This window comes from Rhynchophorus ferrugineus, unplaced genomic scaffold (assembly GCF_030347505.1).
Source record: "Rhynchophorus ferrugineus isolate W39M unplaced genomic scaffold, kcgeb_rfMv2 rfM9, whole genome shotgun sequence".
In the NCBI taxonomy this organism is placed as follows: domain Eukaryota; kingdom Metazoa; phylum Arthropoda; class Insecta; order Coleoptera; family Curculionidae; genus Rhynchophorus; species Rhynchophorus ferrugineus.
In genome coordinates this window covers 36,281,165-36,298,671 of record NW_027472588.1, presented here as the reverse complement: position 1 = coordinate 36,298,671, position 17,507 = coordinate 36,281,165, and the positions used below count along the sequence as shown (strand labels likewise).

General features: G+C 27.3%; 1 protein-coding gene across 2 annotated transcripts in view; it reads right to left on the bottom strand.

Moving 5' to 3' along the window:
• The window catches only part of Dh44 (corticotropin-releasing diuretic hormone 44), a 124,487-nt gene extending 108,100 nt beyond the window's left edge, over positions 1–16,387 (bottom strand). The window contains exon 1 of one of the 2 annotated variants that reach the window (XM_076414703.1): positions 16,259–16,387. The gene's annotated coding sequence lies outside the window, so the exon portion shown is untranslated. The remainder of the gene's footprint in view (positions 1–16,258) is intronic. The other variant, XM_076414705.1, reaches the window with a different exon arrangement.
• Positions 16,388–17,507: the final 1,120 nt, after the last annotated feature.

Genomic DNA, 17,507 nt, shown 5'->3' with positions numbered 1-17,507 from the left:
GTCTATAGCCTATAAAACATTCTATATATAAAAGTCATTCATTACTGCACCATTCAATTACTCGGTAAAATATTTTACGTTTTGAACTTGACATTCCAAATTTTAGGGTCATTTTTGTTTTCCGCTTTTTAGTTCTTACATTGATGACTACTTAAATGGACGTCAGTGACGGAATTTTATCTGGATGCTATTTTTTATCTTTCGATGTTAAAGATGACCTTGTCCTTGCCGACCAATCCTTGAAAAAGTCAAAGGAACTCCTAAAGAACGTGGATGATAACCGACATATTTCACTTTCCGATATCAGCAAAATAAGCTCGATATTTAGGTTTTACGTTAATTAACAGTGAAAAAATTAATGAACTTAGTATATATTTGAGAATTCTTGCTGAAACGAAATAAAATGCAGCCATTTTTGAAACGAATAGCTATGAGCGGTAAAAATTGGATCACAAATAATAATAATAATAACAAGCGAGAAAGATCTTAATCGGAGCCCGTAGAAGCTTCACAAAGTGCTATAAAATCCATAATGACACCAAGAAAAATTATACTAATTAAGATTACACCAAGCTAAACTTACTTTCTGCTTTTTTTAAACATCTTTAATGACTTTGATAAAAACTAATGGCGATTAACTGATTAATGTTCATGCATTTATTCTCATTAATTACAGCTCAGATCTTGTACCAGCCTAGAAAATTCTTGTGATGGTGTAAAGCTGGCTTCAAAATCGATATTTGAAACTCATTACTTCAGTTTTGCGTTCAGAAATCTCAGAAGTGACAGAAATATATTTATATAGCCATTCATTGTTTATTGTTTGAGAGTTATATGATCAAGTTAGCTTTAAAAAAAACATGAAATAAACGAAATTACATTTCGTAACTCGTTATTATTAGATCAAGATTAAGAACTGTAATTTTACCAAATACCAAAAAAAAGCCAAAGAAAGTGAGACAAACTCATAAACATAGAGAATTTCCTCTCATATAGATTCAGTCCTAACGAGAAACAAGACTCTGTTTCTAGTAAATTAAAACGAGTTATCCAATATGATAATTAATTATTTCGTACTACGTGTCAGTGTTCGTTTCGTAGTCGCGAGAATTAATTTCGTAGTCGCGAGAAAAACTGGACGTTAATAATTTTATTAGGCGTTTTTAAATATTCTACTTTACTTTCCCGAAAATAACCAGCACAAACGTATGTTAAACCGAAGGACTTTTTTCTTCCTTCGTTGTTTCAATGAAATTACCCATTATCGTTGAATTTGTCATGAAAAACGTTTTAAGAAAATTACATTTCTTATAACCATCAAGCAACTAAAATGGTACATTTGTCTCGTTCTATAGAATATTTCAATTGCGACGGGTCGAGGTTGCCAGACTGTTTTGTTTTGATGACGTCTGTTTAACTTGTTGTTTATTATTCAGTCACTGTTGAGAAACACAGTGCCGACTAGATAGTAAAGGCATTTTAAATAAACTTAAATATTATATTAATTATAACCCCATATCCATAGTTTCTACTCATGGCTTGTTACATTACTAATTTATTCATTCCAATAGTAATTATTATTTGTTTATATCAAGAAAAAGTAAGATTTTTTGGAAGAATAACACGTGAGTTTTCTCGATGATAATGCATCAACGCACACAAGCCATTTTTGAGAGAATGACGTCATAAAATAAAAGTCGATATAAGGAAGCTGATGGTTGCACCATAAAACGCCTATAAAAAATGTTTCCAAGACTGAAAAAATTGCTGACATTTGTGCGTTACACCAAAGGGGGCATATATTTAGCGATAGAATAAATTTTCATAAATAAATAACAAAAGAGTGCTTCATTTTACAAATTCCGGTAAAATGGATTTTATGTACTCATAATTTCGTTGAAAAAATAGCTATGAAATGTTTTTTAAAAAATATCCTATAGCCATCAAACCAAGCAAAACAAACTAAAAAAAATGTTATAGGTTAGGATTTGAATAAAATGAATGAGCTTTAATTTTAAAGAGAAAATATCAGATTTAGGAATGAATAACAATATGTAATGCTATCTGTTCTCTCGTGCGATTAATATTTCCCACATGCTCTGATAAACACTGAACTACTTAAATTGATAATCTCTTGACATTGATCAAACTAGATAGTTTGTGTATATGGAGAAGATCTTCAGACGAAACATCCCTCTATTGCTTTCATTGACCACAAGTTAAGAATAGAAAGAACTCCCCAAACTTCTTGGCCCTGTCATATATAGGAATTTTTTATGATTGGTTTTTGAGAAAGTCACCACTATATTGTATATTGGGAAAATTAAAATATACAGAGGTATATTTATTTCAGTTATAAGAAAGCATATTAATAGAAATGAACTGTGGAAAAATATATTTAATAAATAATCCGTCTCAAAATTTAATTTAAAAAGATGTTTTAATTTATTAAATGATATTTGATAGAAACAAGGAAACTAAATTGTTAGTGTTATTCATTGTTTCTATCTTTTAATTTTGGTGTGATAGGAATTAACAAAAAACAGTAAAATACACGTCATCATCTTCATTATCAATAAACGAATAATACCTTATAGTTGGCCATTTTACGCTAAAATTACTCAGATAAAGAGTGTATATCGAATCACTCCAATCATTATATTTCATACTTTACAAACTAGTTCGAAAAATGTCATTTGCGGCTGTGTTGGTTGTGTATATATTGTTTTCGTTTTATTTCCATATTTTCCATTAAACGCTTATAGGAGCTTCATACCTAAATCCTATATATAAATTAGATATCGATCACCTTTCTTTTCTCTTCCTATAGAAAATCAACATGTTTGATATAACAGCATAAGCAAGATTAATGGTTCAACGAAACTTCGTGTTGTTGTTTTTTTTTGCTGCTCCAGTTTACATATATACATACATTTTATAATTTAGATGAGGACATTTAATAGGACACCATATTTAATATAAAACCGTTATCAGTTTACCATCAATTATGTCTATATTACTATCAGTCCAAACGAGTATGTTCTTTTTTTGTATTTTTATTCGAATTCTTTTCATTCTTTTTTTTTGATATGCTCCTTTTTGATGTATCCCAATATACTCCCATTGTTTTTAAGAGATAATAGTATTATTGTTATTCATTGATATATGAACATTTTAGTTGTAGCTGAATTCAACATGCACCGATACTCTCGTTAATTTGTATTCTTCATTTCTGGTTGCTTCATCGCTATTGTCTCCATTATAGTAACACTGACAATTTCTTTTTATGGTATGTCACATGTATATAGTAGGAAAAAACAGGACACAAAATACTGCCTTGCTTTTTTTTAATTATTGAATAAGCTTCTTCTTGTTTAACTCAATATATCCTGGCTGAGATGTAGGATTTTAAAAGTTCAGTGTTAATGTTAATTTAATGTTAATGTTGTCAATTGTTGCCTGTCTGTTGATTGCTTTAGATTTTTAGCGGCCTTTCGAATGAATGATTTATTTCCTAATAGTTATTACTAGCTCGATCTTGTATATAGTAATTTATGAACTAATTTTTTTTAATATCTTAAACTCTTCGAAAAACTATAGATTAAGATACTCAAAATAATCGCAGAGGAGAGAAATATTATTCCAGACCATCAATTTGGCTTCCGTAATAAACACGGAACAACAGAACAAATACTTAGATTAGTCAATCAAATTAACAAGAACCTGAAATCGTACCTCACAGACAGACATTTTATTGTCAAACAGGTTGACGAATACACTGAGTTACACCCAATATATTCGGGCGTTTTATCATCAACCTCCAACTTCATCTTAAAAAAGTCGAATTGTCGTTGAAAATGCCATGTGCATCATAGCAAATGAGACAAAATTTACCCATGTGACATTCGTCATTTGTAGAAGAACATATCTTTCAGTAAAACTGAATAATCATGAACTTCTGCAATTGGTTCGTGTCTCTAGGATGTGAGCTTTTTCGAATCTTTGCTTTTCCAGAAATAACGTTCTAACTCATATAATTAATTTTTCGAAATGTACAAAATATGAGTATGTTTATTCTGAATGGTATATATAGCTCAGACTGGGAACTTAGACGAGTTGAATTTTATATTACGAATTTTACTTCATGTCTTATTTATCAAATATTTTTCCAGGGCATAAAAAATTGCTCATTTAAAATGCTCGTGCGTTTCGAATGATTACTCTATTATATGTCAACCGTCTGATTTTAATTTTTGTCATTTCTTCACATTTTCTCTCGGTTCGCCTCGCGTGACAAGCGGACTGCTTTTAGTACATGATATGATCAATTTTACAACCCTCACTTCACTTAATTTTTCGTTTTCTTGTCAGATTTTCGCGTTTACCCCTCAATTTCTCCTATTATACTTACTTAGCCTTTTCAATCTGCTCGCTTTTGCCTTTCAATCTTGTTCTATCGCATAAATATGAGATTCACGCTGGATATAAATACGTTAATTGACTGTCTTGAACGTATTAGAGTTGTTTATATATGCTTAAATCAATTTTTTGGAGTTCCTTTTCTTTTCAAATAGCGTTACACTGATTCTGTTTTATTTTTAAAAGTTTCTACTGACTTAGAAATAATCTGTTACAATTTATTGCCGAAATTATTTTAAATATTCGATTAATTCTCAACAATGATACATTATTCTTCAATGGCTATAATAATTTTTCGATGCTTAATCTGCCTGATGACCTTTAATATAAACAGGAGTCCGAAATGGATAATATAGATTTTGGCTTTGATCCAGAGTGGACAAATCCAGCAGAAACATTAAAAACAACATAAAAATATACACAAATTCACCTATTCGTATAAACTTATAGCCAGTCTACCTTCAGATATATTTAATACACTAACTATCCCATGCAATCTCATTTTAATTCATAGGGTACATAGTTTTGAAAATGTACCGTACAGATTCGTGTCGTGACGTACTCTTCATCCTATCTTCATATTTTTTAATTATAACTATAAGAAAATCAAATGAGTCTGTCAACAAAAATGTCATATATGAATCAGGCTGGATTTCTATTACGCGATATTAACAATATTCTAATAAATAGATTGATATACATTTTAAAATGAATTCGATTTATATGCAAAATGAAAACGAAATACGTCTTTTTTTCTATATATACATCATTGCGTATTCTTCAAAACGCGATAAAGCATATTCGAAAGGTATTGACCTAAAGACTGACAAAAAAAGTAACAATAAGCATGTAAGGGGACGTCATGGGATCCTATATGCAAAAGTACGTATAGCATCAAATATATTTTCGTTTAAATTCCATGAATAAATTTTCTAACCTTGTCGTGTTTCTTATATTTTGATGTCGCCAACATCTGAATGATGTTTCGAATAAATGAATACTACAAAACACATATTCAAACACTGACAGATTTAGAACTTTTTTTGTTATAAAGATTTTATTAATATTAAATATGTTTAATATTGTTCTGTTGTACATGATTGTCAATATACAAGCAAAACGGGATCAATACCTCAGTACGTATATCCCAAATTAAAATTAAATTATTAACATTTACACAATATACAAGTTCATTTGGTTTGGTTCACTTCAATCTACTGATTTCCTGCGCGTTATCCAGTAGCTATATTGCTTCCATGTTGCTGTGATTTAGTAACCATATATCATCCTTTAAGGCAAAATATTGGATAATTTCGTGAATCTATTTGATTTTGAGGCCATCGTGTAACTCTTCGTTGATGACATAGCGACAAGCGTTGGCAATTAATCAAGGAAATTAGTTTTAATAGCAGATTTAATATTTTAGTGATAAGTCCAAATATGCTTTTTAATTGAGTGATAGAATAATCTCTTTGATCTTAGGCTAAGTTGGGTGTAGCTTCCGACTAACCTTCCTAACTAAACGTATTTATTTGATTCTGCTTGAGAAATTCGACATTCATCAAGTGACATAATTAGGTTGAACCGTTTCTATTTGTGGATCTTGTTGACTGCCACTTATATTTTTTCGACAGCCAGCCCTAGGCAAAAATATATCTATTGTCATAATGACTGTGTCGTCGTTAAATATTCCCGAGTACTTTTATAAGGATTGTTACAGTTAAAATCGACTACATTCTTAAACGATATAAAATGACATGCTAAAATATTTATCTTAATTAAAATTAATTAAATAAATTCTGTTTACTTATAATTATGGACAATTATGAATTATAAAATAAGCCCGCGGTATTTTCTTGATAAATTAAAAGAATACTGTTCAAAAATATTTTAAATCACAAAAAGCCTTTAAAACGTTTTATCAAGAGAGGAAAGGGAAATTACTCAAAAATAAAAGACCCACTTTGTCAAATACCCCCTCATTTGATAAAAAAAATCATTCACAAAAAGAAAGCCAATTATTATCGAATCTTAAACACCAATTTCTGATTTTCCTTTTATTTCGAAACATTAAGAAATATTTAGCCACTGACAGACGTATTTCAATTAATTTTGTCACCCGTTGGCAAAAAAATATCCCCAAAATTAAATATAAAGATCTAATTTACTATATATATTTTATTAAAAAAGCGTTATATATAGATGCTTCAAATATAAATGTTTAGCTATTAAACTGGTTTTAATTAAATTCATAATTGATAAAACAGTTATTCTTGATTTCAAAAATAAACGATATCTAATTAAAGATATAAAATTAGCGCTTTCTATGTATATCTGTTTATCATATCATTATTCTATTATTCTGTCTATCAACCTCCTTTGGGGATATTTATAAGATACTAAATGTATTGCCTCAAGTATTTACAAAGCTACAAATAACAGGTCAATTGAAAACTCCCCGGCCTGACACATAGATGGCGCTACTGGAATTAAATCCATATGTTTTTTCGGTAGCGCTAATTCTTAAAAGGTGCGTGTATAAATTTGAGAGCTGTCGGATCATTAGTTTGTGAATTATAGCATTTTGAGTAAAGCAACTTTTGTTATTGTGAAAAAAATGGGTAAAAAGGAATTTAGCGTGTTGATAAAAAATTTCTTTTTGAATAAAAAAAATACAGTTGAAGCAAAAGCCGATTTTCTGGAAATTGCCTCAGTAAAATCAACCATCAAGGATTGGTATGCTAAGTTCGTGTGGACGCCCAAAAGAGGTTGTTACCGACGAAACATTAAAGAAATCCACAAAATGATTTTGAATGACTGTGTGTAACTGTGAACTGAACGTGTACATCATATCATTCACGAATATTTGGATATCAGAAAGCTCTGAGCAAAAAGGGTACCGCGCGAGCTCATTTTTAACCAAAAACAACGACGAGTTGATGATTTGGAGAAGATTGTTTGAAGATGATCAAGCGTAATAAACCCGAGTATTTGCGTCGATATGTGACAATAGATGAAAGGTCGCTCCATCATTTCACTCGGAAGTCCAATCAACAGTCATCCGAGTGGTCTGCACACGATGAACCTACTCCAAATCGTGGGAAAACGCAACAGTCGGCTGGCAAGGTTATGGCGTCTGTATTTTGGGATGCGCATGAAATAATTTTCATTGACTACCTTGAAAAAGAAAGGACCATAAACAGCCACTATTACATAGCGTTATTGGACCGTTTGAAGGACGAAATCACCAAAAAACGGCCGCATTTGAAGAAAAAGAAAGTGCTGCTTCACCAAGACAATGCACCGTGTCAAAAATCCATGAATTGGGCTTCGAATTGCTTCCTTATCTACCGTATTCTCCATATCTGGCCACCAGCGACTATTTCCTGTTCTCAGATCTCAAAAGAATGCTCGCTGGAAATTTTCGTCAAAGGAAGAGGTGATCGCCGAAACTGAGGCTTATTTTGAAGCAAAGGACAAATGGTACTACAAAAATGGTATAGAAAAGTTGGAGGGTCGCTATAATCACTGTATCACCCTTAAAGGGAATTATGTTGAATATAAAAAATTAATTTTGCAAAAACTAGAAATTAAGTGGGCTGTATAGCCTTAACTTGTCACCCAATGAATTCTACTTTTTGGTACATAAAAATAAAGTTATTTGAGCACAAGTTTCTTCATCGTTGAAGAAGCAGTTATTGTGTTATCAAATTAACAATACATATTTAGATTATGTACCAAGTGGAATAGAAAAAGTTATTTAAATGCATAGAAAAAATATATCGCTGTTGATAATATTACAAAAAACTATAAAGCTATTTTTGTGACAACCATCATAGTGAAATTCGACATTTTTAAATAAATCTTTATATAAATGCTATATAAAAAATATTTCAGACGAAAGATTAAATTAGGACGATATTATTTATAAGAAATAAATTCCAAAATTATGTGCCATTATGTTCAAACCTTTAATGAGTATATAATAAATATAATTAACAATAATTTGATCCACCAAAACAAAGAAAAGCCAAAGTAAAAGAATGACAGAATAGTGAATATTAGATAAGGTGAATTATTATATTAATATATTCAGATTTTAATATATTAAAATGATCGAAAAGATAATGAAAATAATTGAATTTAATTAAAAAATATAAAGAAAGAATTATATAAAAATAAATATTCAAAGGACCACTGAACACGTGGCTGTTAGAATTCAAATTAAGTTAAATATATTGGCTCTTTGGGTAAAAGTTCCAATTATCCTTGAACAGACGCATTACTTAAAGACTTCCAACTATTATTAAGCCCGCGTAACTCCAGTATGAAGGCCCTTCAAAGTTTCCTGAATAATGTTTAACTTATCAACTTAGTTAAGAGACATGACACTCTAATCAACAAAAATATATACACAAAAATATTGTTAGAAACGTTATAATAAATAGCAAATTACATTGTTTCTAATGTTCTGAGTAATAAATACTATTACATTATATCAAACTTTGTTTATAGTTATTATCCTTTTAAGAAATAAAAAGAGTCCTTCTCCTGTAGTTATCAAGTTTCATCTTGTTTTCCTTTGAAATGCTACGCATTTTCCAAGAATACGTACACATCGCAAAAATTAGATTACAGCCAATCGATCAACTTTGACTTCCATTCAATCAATTCGGCCTCCTTTGGGTTATTGTATTGTATATATGTACATCCGAGATAATCAACACTGGCAAAATAATAATTAAAACAGTTAAATACAGTCAATTCAAACATCTTCGTTATTTAAAATATATAGGTTTGATAAAAGATGGTCGTTTTATTTTTAAATTGATTATTGGATTGTCAATTAACTAAGAGAAATTTAGTACATTCTGGTTTCAGTTGGTTTGGGTTTTACTACTATAAGCCAAGATTGTTAACACCATTTTTTGCTATAGGAATTGTGTAAACGTATTACCTGCAACAAATACTCCGGTACATCCATGAAGACGTAATAATGAAAGTAGGAATAATAGAACAAAACAAGAAAAAAATTACGTGTGCGAGTTGAACTACAAGATGAAAGGATGCTTGTTAGAGAAGTGGAGTCAAATGTCATCAATAATGTAACAAAATAAACAAACAATAATGTATTGAATTATAGTGAAACAAATCAAATTTGGTGATTTTTACAATATTTTTATTGCAATTAGTGCATAAAGTTTTGTTTTGAACAAGTTTTGTTACATTTATTACAACAATATAAATAACAAACTATTTTTATTTTGCTCCATCTATAAAGGCAAGATTGCCAATGAATTTTACATTGATACAGTTCATACCTGATACTTTTCCATTTTTTTCATTTCTCGTAATACGTCCTAAATATTCAGGATAAAAGCATATAATGCATTAAAAAATGTTTTGTCTTGATCTATTTTGCATTAAAACTAGTTTTTGAAAAACCTTAAATTCGATATGGCTCCTTCTAAGACTATTTCCAATAAGAAACAGAGATTCCCTATAATTCTAAAACCTCCATCAAACGATCGGAGAGCCCTTCTTCTACTGCGATAGTCACAGGTTTGGATTACTTTACTGCATGAATATACGTTATGTTTGTAATTGTAGTTGTAAATATCTCTAGACAATAGTATAAAATAACGATCCCAAAAGAAATAACCATCTCGACCGCGCCAATAACCAAGCTGGGTAAGACGAGATGTCTTCTGGGATGATCTTTAAAAACCTTGAATATATGTTAAGATATATTTTAACATCATCACCAAAAAGATCGTATTAAACATTTTTTAAGTAATCATGAAAGAACGATAAATTAATAGATATTTAATTTTTAAATATCAATTAAATTTAACTTCAGGGATAATTCTTTGACAACGACCAATTTAACTGAAAGTCAGGAGTCAGAAAATAGCTTTTAATGTCCGATGATAATTGACTCTATTTGCCAGTTATCTTTTTCATAAAGGAAGTCGCCAAACTGAACATTTAAAATGGTCAGTATTTTTTTTAGTTTTCTCTCGACAAAAGTTTTTTTTAACATATCCTTTTAATTTATCAAGAAATAACTTGTTTTTGTTTTAATATTAAGTCATAAGTAATATTACCGTCTACCAGGTGTGTCAGTAATTACCTTCCGGTTTTTATTGAAACAGATTTCACTAACCAATAAGTGTATGTAATATTGTGATTTGATACACATATAATTTAATTCCATTGATATTAACCCCAAAATTACACAAGTTGGTTAAAATAACATCTATGGGATTTATATTTTTTTTTAAATGTCGATTTTTGTACCTGAAAACTTTCATTGTGACGCACATCACATTTTTTGTTTCGTAAAAAGAAAAAAGCCGTTGAAAGTCATGATTTATGCTAGTTGGACTAACTGTGAACATGCTCCAACCAGAAGATCATACGAAAAGTGATTTCGATAATTCAAATGTTTCAATTTTCAGAACAAAACACGTCGTGGTGGGTTGAAAACGTTTAAATATGCGAAATTGCAGGTACATTAGGCGTCATTAATTAATTAGGAATATTAAATACTTTTGTAGTATGATTTAGCTGACATTTTCATATGGTAATACTAGCGATTTAATGAAATCCCCTATAGCATAACCTTTTAGGATCATTTTTGTGTCAACGACAAACCAATCAACAGAACAAAATCTATCTGGACTCGAAAAACGTCGAACGAATTTTCCGCCAGTTAATTGTATTTCTGGAATAGATTTCAATTTTACTCCTGTCCGTATTAATTGTAAATTATTTTGTTTGCGTATTCGGAAAAATCGACCTTAAATAAACGGATAAAACAGTGGTTAGAAGCATAGGATAAATGCTGTATACAAGGCCAAATAAATAAATTTGATGCTTTCTTATATCTATTTTATTTAATAAAATTATATTTGGTGATCAACAAATAATAGTTACTTAACTTACTACAATGTTAAATCGTCTTTCTTTTAATCTACATTTCGTAATTTTTTTTTTGGATCTTTTAACTTGTACAGTTTAGCTACAACGTCAATGTGTGTAACAATTCTGTCGAATATTTTATTTCATTACTAATGTAATAGTTGTGTATATTTTAATGAAATAGTTAAGTTACTCACTACTAGAAAAAAAAATATATATACATACATGTATTTTGAAATACTAGTTAAAGATTATTCATCAATAATATATATTATTTTGTGAAGTTATGATTGTTATTAGTTATATATTTGTTGCATTTTTTAATTTTATTATATAATCTGCTAATTATAAAATAGATTAAAATAATAATATAATATTTAAACTTTCTTCTATATATACTAAAATACCTAGAAAATAACTTTACATAATTTTATATCATATATTATTATATATACTAAATAAATGTTAGTCATATTCGACGCAATTATGACATTTTTTTAAGCTAATATATTGATACAATTTTTAAACCAACATTTATTATAAAATAGAATATAAAATCAGTGTAAATATTTGTATTAGATATTTTTATATATCAAATATTGATATCATTAGACTGTTTCCATTAATAACAATGCATCAATATGAACAAATGCTCTTTATTTAACGTTTTGTTTAAGAGTTAAGAAAACTAGTGAAGTTTAAAATTCAGTTAATCTGATGTAAATATCCTAAAATTTACAAAGAAATCTAATTATAGGAAGTCTATAAATATTTAAATTACATTATATTTTAATTTTCAGAGTGAATACTCTAATAATAATAATTCTACAATAGCTAATATTTCCCTAAAGTTAATTAACAACAATATTCTGGCAATCAAAGCGTTAGAGTTACTTAATCATAACACGGAGTTAGTTTGCTTATAATTTTACTGGGATCATTTCATAATCTCTGTATATTTAAAGTTGTATCTGCTTTAGAATTTTGAAAAAATTAATGTTTCATTTCCATATTTTCAATCTGCAAACCTTTAAAAGTATGACCTTAATAGAATTTGGGACTATTTTCTAAGATATAACTATTTTTGTGATGTTTTATCTTAACCGATAGAAATCATATGTAGCGAACAATAGAGAGTAAAACTATCCAGACTACCTGAGATCAGATTTATTCCCCCATGAAAATTATATATTGTCCTTAGTATATATTTAAAAATCGACTAAAACAATGTCAACGTGTAAGCAACTTATTAAATAATAATGACTCTTTGAGGCTAGAACTGTTTTTTCAGCAGGAAGAATGGAATAAAAAATGAATACATGAATATTTTTCAAAAATTCTTATGGAGACATGACTTCTGACATGAAGACATGAGGTTCTGCTAAACTGATTTATGTATATTTGGTCAGATAAAACCGATTTAAAATAATTTAGTATACACCATCTTTATCCATCTCTATCTAGTCCGTGTCGTTATATATTATAATTATTATTATAATATATATATTATAATATTATAATATTATAATATGTTATATATTATAATATTATTACAACACAATTATAATTTCCACTATTTAAGTAATTAGAAAAAGTAAAAAAAAGAAATCAGGTTAGAATCATGCGAACTAAAATACACAATTTTCTAACCTGTAACTTTTTCAAATCTTATTTTTCTCTATATTTTTGTCTTAAAAAAATATTGTATTTGAACACTAAAATTCATGCTTTAAACTAACATTAAGGGTACGCTTCATGGTGCTTTATTTTAAAAATTCTAAATTACTTGTATGTCGTGATTTCTCGCGACTCCATAATATAAAATACGACAAATTAATAATTCTAGTCTCATCATTACTCATCTCATGACAAGTTTCATATACTATTTTATTTTCAAAAATTTAACCAAAATATGACCTGGCCTCTTATTTAAAATCTCTTAAGTCGAGAATCTACTAACTTAACCACATTTACTAGTATGTCTACTAATCAATAATACTTGCTTTTCTGTCAAAAACTTTTTAAAATTTTGCTACTAGTTACAATATATTATAAAAATATTTAATTATGAGAACTAACACGATAATGAGATATTCACGTTACTAAGGAACATCTAACATAACACTGAACTAATATAAAGTTTCCTGACAGTAGGAAGCAATATTTCACTTGAAATAATAACGTTAGTCAGCGCGAACAGAAATAACTATCCCACCGTAAGAAATAAATATGAATCGCGTTTCAAACGCTTCACTGTTCTCTAATAATGCAAAGAAACACGTCTGAGGAATTATCATAATATAACATCTACAGTTTCCGTTAGACATAAAAGAAAGGTGATACCAAAACGGACTGAAAATAAGAAACGTATTTCGTCAAATAATAAATTTAGGCTTTAAAGATAAAGAAGCTGTTGATTATATTTTTTCTTAATTGAAAAACAGTAAAAAGACATTTCCAAATTTCCCTAAAAATTATTTTAAGACATTTATTAACTTATTTAAATAATATAGAAAGAAACTGTATAATTTAATATTTTATTATAATAATGATTTAATAACTTAAAGAAAATTAAAATTAACAATATTTATATAATTGTTTGAACTTTTAACATGCATATCCACTAAAATAAAGAAGCACAGTAAAAATATGAAATTAAATAAAATCCGATTAAAGAACAGGCAATCATGCTTTAAAAAATTATGATGTAATATGATTTTAAATTTTTGTTGTGAAAATATATTTAAAAAATGTTAAATTATATTTTAGAATACAACATCGAATAATAAAAAATAAATAAATAATTTCTTGTATATCTACTAAAATGCCTACAAAAAAATTAAAAGAAATGGTAATCGTACTTGTAGAAATTATGATTTTTTTTAAGTTAATATCTCGCCACAGGTGTTTTATTACTTTTATCAAATATTTAAAAAATAGTTTTTTAATAATAATTTATAAAACAAACTTATTTCCTCAAATAATATAATTATGCTTTTAAGATAAAAAAGTTGCTGACTATATTTTTTCTTGATTAAAACTAAAAAGGCATTTGAAAATTTCCGTAAAAACTATTTTAATACATTTATAAGTTTATTAATAGTACAAACAGAAACAGTGTTATTCATGCCTCTATTGAAACAATACTTACAACTTTGAAAATATAAAATTATCAAAATTTGTATAACTATTTAAACTTTTTCACGTGTATATTTACTGAAACGGCCGCTAAAATGAACTAATACAGTAAAAATTCAAAATTAAATAAAATTAGTTGTTGCCACCGAATTAGTTGTTACGTTGCTAAGAACAGGCAATTATATTTTAAAAGATTATGATAATTTTTGTTAAAGTAAATATCAAAAATATATTTAAAAGAATACTAAATTATTTTTTAAAATAGAATGTCGCCTAATAAAAAATAAACAAATATTAATGATATAACAATATACTATTTAAACTTTCTTGAATATCTGCTGAAATGCTTACAAATATTTTTATATAAAAATGTAAAGAAATGGTGACCATACTGGAAGAAATTATGATATCTTTTTCCCAAGCTAATATCTTAATGAAAGTGTATGTGAACTAGAATTGTTAAAAATGTATCATGATATTTTACAATTTATATTTATTAAGACCTATATTATATAAAATTATATGAAAATGATGTACTATTCATACATGTGATATATTACATAAATTTAAATAAAACATTAAACCCATAATATAATAAAATAATAATAATATAGAAAAATAATTAAACGCATATCTATAGGTGCTTTATTATAAAAAATTAATAAAAAAATAAGTATATTATAATAATAATTATTTGTATATAATAAAATTAAAAATAACATGCGGGAATTGTACTTTGTCAAATAATAAATTTATATTTTTAAGATAAACAAAAGTTGTTGACCATTTTCTCGATTAAAAAAAACATTAAAAAGACCTTTTCAAATTTCCGCAAACGTTGTTTTACGACCTTTATTAGCTTATTAAATTAATATAAAAAGAATCTGTATAATTTATCTTCTTTATAAAATAATATTTAAAAACCCAAAAAATAAAATCAACAAAATATATATAATTGTTTAAAATTTTTCACATGCATATGTAATTAAGCAAAATTACCTATTGTTAAAGAATAGTCAATCATACTAAAATAAATTTGTGCTAAAGCTAATATATTGACAAATATATATATAAAAGTATATTAAATTATATTTTAAAATAAAATATCGAACATTCAAATTAAATAGTGTATTAAAATAACAATATGTTATTTAACCTTTCTTACATATCTATATCAGTACCCTACAAAATAATTTTAGATAAAAATTTAAAGAAATGGTCATCATAATCGAAGAAATTATGATATATTTTTTCAAAGCTAATATCTTAATAAAAGTATTATATTTATTAGGATTAATTTTATGTGAAAATGATGTATTTTTTATATATCCGTGGTATCCTAAATATAATAATCTTAATGTGGTAAATTTAAATAAATTATAAAATTAACATATTAAAGTCACTATATAATATAATAATTATACAAATATTCCTAGTTATTTTATTTTATTTATCAAATAACTAAAATATATATTTATGCATATTAAAAATAAAAGATAAGAATGTTTTATTGATAGCAATATTATAAGTTTAAAAGTTTTGTAATATTCCATTTAATGTATAAAATTCACTCTCTTTGTCATTAAGTAGAAATTATCATAAAAATGTGAAAAGTAATTAATGTAGCTTTATTATAATATTACATAATTTATTAGTTTGAACATTATTGCAAAAAAATATAGTTAGAAATTATTATCCTAATATACTGCATCCGAGGAACTACTTGTATTTAATGCCGGAAAGGAAAAAATAAATCAAACGGAATCTCCACACTTACCTTGGTGGATAGCGGGGGAAAAAAGCCCGGAGCTCAACAGGTAAAAGGATCGGGAAACTCGCACTGGGACGCGCCGAACTAACTTTGTCGTGGGCTGTGGCGGTCGTGGCCGTGGACACAACGATTGTGGGGTTGCGACGGTGTTGGCGCGTCTTTATAAGGGTGTCGGCCCTCACAGTCGAGCGGAAACGTCATCATTTTGCCCGTCAGAAAAACCAACCGAACGCACAATCTGCAATACAAAAACCATACGTTCGATTTTTTTCTTAAAAATCAACTGATTTAAGTAATAGCATGTTTAAAATATATTTTTATAAAATGTAACAAATTTTTACCAATTATAAGGTTTTTAATGGTTTAAACTTTTTCACTTGCATATTTACCTACATAAGTTAAATAAAACAAGTACGTATTAAAATCAGCCAGTCCTACTTTAAGAAATTATGATAATTTTAAGTTTTTAATTTGGCTAATCAATCCATTAATTGATTAAACCTTTTCATATGCATATATATCAAGATATCCACTAAAATAAACTGACACAATGAAATGTAAAGTTAAATAAAACTAGTATTTATTAAAGAACCCGAAATAATACTTTGAAAAATTATAATGTCAAAAAATGTTTGTATCTAATACATTGACAATATAATTGACATATATAAAGAAATGTACAATTATGTCGAACATCAAAAAGTTAATAAATACTGTATTAGCATAACAATATACTACTTAAATTCTCCTACATATATACTAAAATATATTCGATTTTTCTTTACAACAAACTGCTGCTTATTACATAACTTCTTTAAAATATATTTATTATATAACATGCAACAAATTTTTATTTTTTTATACTCTCCTTTTATCAGTTATAGCTTTTTAATTGTTTAAACGTCTTTAAAATATATTTATTATATAAGTTTCATGCAATTTTTTGTTATTCTCAGAAAGAACAGACAATCGTACTTCAAAAAATTATGATAATTTAATTTTTTTTGTACCTAATATATTCGTAAAACATGTATTTAAAGAAATGTAAAATTATCTCGAACGAAATTTTCTTACATACCTGCTAAAATATATTCGATTTCTCTTCATAAAAACAACTACTTCATATCATACTTAAAAATTGGGAAAATTTAAAATTTTTGTTGTAGATAATATATTCATAAAACGTATATTTGAAAACATTTTAAAATTAAACTTTGTAATACTTAATGTCGAATATTAAAAAATCAATAAATAT